The following is a 7,337-nucleotide window of genomic DNA, read 5'->3' as shown; positions in this document are numbered from 1 at the left end:
GCACCGCACCGCACCAGCATTGCCTACCGCTACCAGCTCCGCCAATCTATCTGGCACAAACAATGGGAACTTTCCAAACCAGTGGCCACTCTTCCCAACCCTCTCTTCTCCTCCCGCGTCTTTGCAATCACCGCTACACAGTTCTAATTGTTGTGACTATAAAATTATTATATCATCATCCGTCAACATTATTTATTGTTCTTTATGATAACTTATAGATGGCACATCAATGAAATATCAGTGGTTGTGATATCAGCGAAGTGTCATTACATTTTGTCTCTCTCGTACATTTCGGCATCAGGTCGATCACTTTGTACTGTGGATGAGTGTCATCGGGGATAACTTAGCGCCTAGCATTATCACTGTTGCACTTGCATCCTGCACTCCAGCAGTAAAGTAGATCCGTTCGTGAATGACACCGGTAATCGCTAATCAAGACTCAAGATATGTGTTATTTCATTGGAAAAGTTGAGCAACAAGCGGTATTGTTCTTTCCTTGAAGGAATTATTGCTTGCAAACATTTTCTGCAATCCCTTCTTCAGCTTTATCTAGACATATCGGCACTGCAGTCTATTGCAGGAGGAAAAACAGGCAAAGTTGCAATATTTACAAAAGAAGATAAGGATTCTTCTGAAGAGTGTCTACCTTTTTTAGCTCTTTTTGAAGTTTGAAAAGGGCAAGGAATCAAAAAAGGTCAAAAATGTCGAAACACAAGACAAGTGAACCATCCTTTAACAAATATCAAGCAAAAGTTGAACATGTGCGATACCTGAGTACCATTTTTCTTTATCACCGTTTTTTGCTTTTTGTCACATGCAAAAAACAACTGTATCAGCAATAATTTAATTTCAATGCTAGCAAATACCAATGAAAATGAAGGAAGGATTAAATTCAGAAAAATTCAACGCTAATGATGGAAAGTGAACAATTTAAATTTTTATTGTTAGCCCAGTAGAAATATGAAAAATTTAGTAAACGGCAATGTTAGCTTCACAATTCTGTTTTTTAGCTTTCCTTTTTATTTACTTCACATCAAAATATGCTTATATTTCCGATTTTTTGAAATTTTATTTTGAGAAAAAACTGAAAAGATTGTTTACGGATAAGCAAAATGACTTCGGGTAGGGAAACTTTTTTTACTGCTTCTGCACAAAAAGGATGATAATAAGAGAAAGATTATGAGATTGTTATGGGAATGGAAACGGAATTCTTTTAATATTTATTCATAATAGACAAATCAATACAGCGTATGCTCAAGTATCGAAGAGTTTTTAACTACCGAAACAAAGTATGCCGAATATACGATGGTGCTCTTCTATCATAAGAAGCAAATGAGGAAAGAACAAACCGATTGAAAAACTTTGCAGGTCAAGAAGTGACTAGCGGTCATTGGATGTCCTTAATGACAATAGAATAATAAACAATTATGTAAATGTTAGTGTTTGTTGTAACTAATGCTAAATAAATTTGGGTTCAAAATACAAATACATTACAAGACAACGTAAGGAGGCGCGAATCACTTTTTCGATATTATTATATTAACTCGCCATTTTTGGAATGTTTTTAACTTAAGGAATAATAATACAGCAATTAAGTGGCTGACAATTAAGAGAAGGGAATATTAATAAAAGTTAGGAGTAAACATACACGTTGATATTAAAATGCGGACAGATGGAATTTGTTTACTGTGTGTTATGCTGTTCGAATAACCTAATTCTAATCACGTAACGGGAGAGAGAGAGAGAGAGACGGAGAAAGAAAGAGACACTGCGGAAGGTACTGCACTGAAGGATTATTATCATTCAAAAAAAAAAGTCACTCAGTGTACCTTTTTTCCGTCTTATATTCAAGAATAATCAGGAATTTCCGACTTATGCATTGAAATTGCTTGAAAATTGAAACTTCCGAAGGAAATTCTAAAAGAAGCAGAAAGTAGCATGCGAGTGCATCTTTCAGTCCTATTCGAAATCAGAAGACATGTTGATAATACATTCTGAAATTAACAAAATCAGTAGCAACTGTGCCAGATCAAAGGTAAATTTTTGACAGTCATATCATCAAGCACTTCAAGAAAGTCCAGTGGAAAACTGCATTTACCGATATTATTGATCAGTTTGAGGTGAGCGTAAGGCTAATGCCTTACATGTAATGTGTACAAGATACTCCGGATAATGATATTTTCTGGCACTTTATCCTTAGCAGAAGTGACTTGGGTAGAACACTCTGCTGCCTTCGTGCACTGCATGACTGCACTGATAATCACGCATGAAACAACACCAACGTCATTCTTCTGCCACTACTACCGGTCACTAGCCTAGCCACACTCCCGGCTAACACACCAACTACAAGTGGTGAAAACAGCTGGTGCCAGCAGCAACTCTTCGCCAGCACTCCACGCATCCTCTTGTGTAGTAGAGTGATGTATGACATGTGTATGTGTGTATGTGTGTGTGTGTGTGTAGTACTGGAATTGCAGATGCCACTAGATTCCTTTTCTGCAATTAGGTACTTCACTGTAGTAGAAGAGTAAAAGAAATCTGCGTAATGCGCCAAAGCTAGTGAAGCGTAGCATTTAACAAAAATGTTAGATCATTAAAACTGAATTAATTTCAGCTAATTCGATGGCTGATCGTTTGACATAAATATATTAAGTTCATTCTAAAGGCTGATCGCGAAGGGAAAAATTTCCAGCGAAAAAGCTTAATTTTTAAAACAATGAAATCTAATTTGTTCTTGGAGATGACGCAGGCATGTGGCGGATGCCATTTCCGGCACAAAAAACGTATAAGTGCTGCTACATATTCTGCTACATACCTAGAATTCCAGATTCATCAAGAACGAGATTCTTGATGAAACAATCTCCAGTAGATACAACTGTGTGTAAGTAAACAAAATCTGGGCAATATAAAATTTATGTGGACATGGTCGAATGGACAAACAATATTTTAACGATAGGTGAGATAGATCCTTACGATTGAGGGACGGCTGTTACTGATAACAATAACAGTAAAATACATATAAGAGGAAAAGAGCAATTAAGTCGATCGGTGAAGATTATAGAGGTTGCATATTTTAACTACGACGGCTGGGTACCAATTTTAATGGAAAAACCGGATGATAACCAGCATGGATGATAGATAGGATCTTCAAAAATGAAAAAGGACATTTCCGATCGTTAGGTCAACAGAGCTGGAATATTCGCAGTAGCACCATGAGCATAGCAGTATGGTTAAAAGGGTATACACATCAACAATACGATGTATCCGCGGTACTGTCACTGGTATCAGAGGTGCTAGTGGTGGGATGATGACTGTGATGCTGTCTGTGCTTGTCGGTGACCTTTGTTTGTACATTGAATTATACAAAACTCTTCCTTCACAATACCATTCGCGCACTATCTCTCTCTTCTGCAACCCTACCCCTTTGTACCCCTTACTGAAGAAATTTCCAACTACAATTCCCATCCTCAACCACATCTGAACCTCCTAAAAACCCTCCATGCATTCGACCCTTCCCCCTCTCCTCTCATCAACAAAACTGTCTAGACAATCAACAACTTTTCCTTCTCCGTCATGACCAAATGACGACCACTAGTGCTAAACGCTACTGAAACAAATTATTCACCTAACCATGCAAGCTATCATTATTAACCAATCGCCATCCTTTTTCCTTACTTAGTCTAAGGGCATTTATTACACCATTTATTTATTTATTTAGCTAATTAATTAAAATTTGCATATTTATTATTATTATTAATTATTAACTGTTATTATTATTTTACCAATACATGGAATTTTACGATAGATTTTGCCCCTACCTCCATTATATGAGAAATATTAGCCATTTGTAAGCGGTTGAATCTGAAAAATAACGTATGCTAATTTTAGTAATTTCTACAACATTCCCTATTTTTAAACAGCCAAATTATTATTTGAATAATTTTGAGAGTAAATACTTCATAGATACAACTAATTGTCAAGAAAATCGCGGAACGGTGGCTTGGAAGTTCGTTGATACCTTCCATGTTCTAAGAGGTCCAGCCATACTTTTCTTAGAGCATCGCAAATTTCGTCAGAAGCAGTTCGGGTCTCCCAAAAATCAAAAATTTTTAAAATCGTATGTCGCTTTGATGTTGCGTTTCCAAGGATCTGATATCTGTTCATAAGCAATTATGTTTTGAATTTAAAAAGAATATTTTTTATATCAGGAAATATATTACCTTGACAGCCATAAAGCTAGATATCTTCATAATTATAAGTACAGTCATTAGTAGTACTAATGCTAATAGTTATGCTGCAACAACTTGGCTGCCTTTCATTAATCCGCTTCAGTTTTATTTAAAAAGTTTCAAACTATGATATTGTTTAGAAGTAGTTAATGGAATGACATCTCTCTACAGAAAATGACACATATTCACTACTACACTGAAGCGATTTCTTAGCAATACAATCAGGTCACACAGAACTACCAAATTCGAATTGAAGTACTCTATAGAACCTCCTTAATCAGATCACAAAACTCTTTTTGTACTCCTTTCATCAAGATTTCCTGCTTGGATTCTCAAATAAATTCCCGAAACATCTAGAATGGAATTCATAATGAGAAGTCACCTCTTCCTACCAGTTGTTCTTTAATGGTTGAAAAGTTTTTCAAAAGATTAATATTGAAGGATTTGAGTTGAGATGTAGTGCATGATAGCTGTGTGTCCACCTTTTCGTATCAGGGTGATAGTTTAACAAAAATGAAATTTATTGATATTCAAAATTGATCTCTTCACAGGTTTCTAGAATTCGGTCGGGAGTCTAAATTTGTGCACTTCATTTATGCTAGTGGACGTTTTGTTTTTTGTTCAGACTATCATTTGCAGCATATGTTTTCATATGGCTACAATAGATAATGCTGATATTGTAACATAAGGGAGAATGAATAGTTGAACAACTGAATTTTGTCAATACATTCTTTGGAATTATATATTATTCTCGATTTAGTGATACATGAAATATCAATCTTCTACTAGCATTCGTTTATTGGACATAAAACAATAAGTGCAGTAATTTTAATACCAGCAAGTTTAGTAGATTACGACTAAAAAGAAATCATTCCATAAAATCATGTTTACATTCATTTTTCTATTCCCATGAGTTTGAATTTACTAAAATAACGTTACGTTTCGAACGCAGCTAAATTTATATCTATTTCTCGGAAGGATAAGAAGAATTTGCTGGAGGTAGACTTAACAAAGTAATAAGCTTCACTTTAAAACACATCTCAACCATACTTATAACTATTCAAAAGTTGCAAGTTACATATTACGATATCATATCCAGGATTTGATGAAAGGACGACATTAAATAGTATCAATACAGCTTTGTTAATAATTTAACTCATCGTTTAGAAGAAATTCAAGAATTGAAAATTTTAAGAAGGAGTAATTTACTGCGTTCAATGACATTTTTTAGTAGTAGCAATAGCTTTACAAGTAGTTGTAGTAGAGGAAATGGGAGAGACTATGGAGAAAGAAATAGATGAAAGATGAATAGGAGCCAAAATTAGTAATTAATATACCTATCTGGCATAGCAAAAATCATAAATCATTAGTCGTTAGGCATACGACATGTGAGCGTAGCTCAGTTATGTCTTGCCATCATTTTGACTTTTCCACAAAAATTTCGCTTCATTGTGTGAGCAGGCAATTGTTAGTCTTCGCAAACGAACATATCAATGAACCGGTTCATCTGTTCTCCACTTAATTTATTCTATTTCTCCGTGGCCATTGAAAAAAAAGACAAAATACTACAATTTAAAACTACGAGCTCATTTGTACATACACAACTTACTCTTATCACCAACAGAAATTCTGGTAGAAAAAACTTTTTCATTTACAAATAGCGTTGCTTTCCGGCGTAGTAAACTATAAATATTATGCAAAAGTATGAAGTTAAGGTGGAGTATCTTTTATAATTTCTCGAAACATTCAAGTACTGAAAACACAGCATGGTCTATTTGTGTACTAAAGCATGCTGTAACCAGCTAGCACTGACGTTATTAGCAGATAGATTATGGTTGAATAAAAAGAAAGGCCGAATTAAGTTTTTTCAAATTGTTATACAGAAATTAAGTGTTGTTAAAATTGCCCATCACTACTGAATTGGTGATGAAAGGTAGTAAAAAGCAGTACGACTGTCAGATGTCAATGAGCGGTTCTGGATAGTAAAATCAAGGCAAGGTAGTTGACGAAAGTCATGGTGAGTGTTGAAATAAGAAAAAGTTAGACATTTATATAAAGGATAAGTAAATGAGATGAACTTAATTGTAAATAGGCCGAGAAGATTGCAACTCGAGCATGAATTCATCATAATTTGTCAACTCAATTGAATGAAAACTTTTAGTCGTAACAATTGATGCAAATTCGAATTTAGTGGTTATCACAAATTTAGATCTTGCTTCTCCCCTCGTTTAACAAATAACCATCCAATCTTGCTCACGCAGATTGCAATTGCACGTGCATATAACTTTCCCAACATTCAGTATCTTCCACTCGCCACTCCCTTTCTAAAAGTACAATAAAAATTATTTTATGTATACAACACAACTTTTACTAATGCTACTATCCTTTTATCAATCTTCAGTATTAGATTTGAAATTAAAAATTTAACACATCGCAATACGTTTTAGTTTGTCAACTCCGACCCACCTTCCTTAAGTCATTTTGATTTATCTTACTTCTAAGTGCTGCTTATAATTTAGCTCACTTCAAATGTTGCTTCAGCATCTTAGCGATATCATCAACATTGCAGTAGTTAAGACAATTTCTCTACTACTTTTCGTACATCCAAATAGAGTAAGGTAAACTTTTCTGTATTTCCATTATTTTTCTTAACAAATGCAATATCACAGAATTTGAAGTAGTACTGCTACTGCTAATCTCTTCAGTTGATGTTAAATTTTTTAATACAGTACTTAATAAGAATGAATCACATTTACAAATCAGTTTTGAAAAATAAGAAATATTTCACTACATAATACGTTCGAGCTTCCATTACCTATCAGCAACATCCCTACATATTGTCACTCCTTTCCAACAAGTTATGGTTTTGAATTTATTGCAGTAGGTCACGGTGACATTTGAAAATTGTCATGAGATTTAAAATGACATGGCGAAACAATCGTTGTATTCAATCAAACACTAAGTTCAAAAAGCATCCAAAATTTTAGCTGGGAAACAATTTTATATACATAATCATTCATGGTAAATAAAAGTCAAAGAAATAACCTATAGCTTCTATTATCTAATAAGATATGCAAAATCCGATTCACTGAAGATTAGCGTAATTAG

The sequence above is a fragment of the Brugia malayi genome (assembly GCF_000002995.4).
Source record: "Brugia malayi strain FR3 genome assembly, contig: Bm_v4_Chr1_scaffold_001, whole genome shotgun sequence".
NCBI lineage: Eukaryota > Metazoa > Nematoda > Chromadorea > Rhabditida > Onchocercidae > Brugia > Brugia malayi.
The sequence above is the reverse complement of the archived record's forward strand: the minus strand, read 5'-3'. Positions refer to the sequence as shown.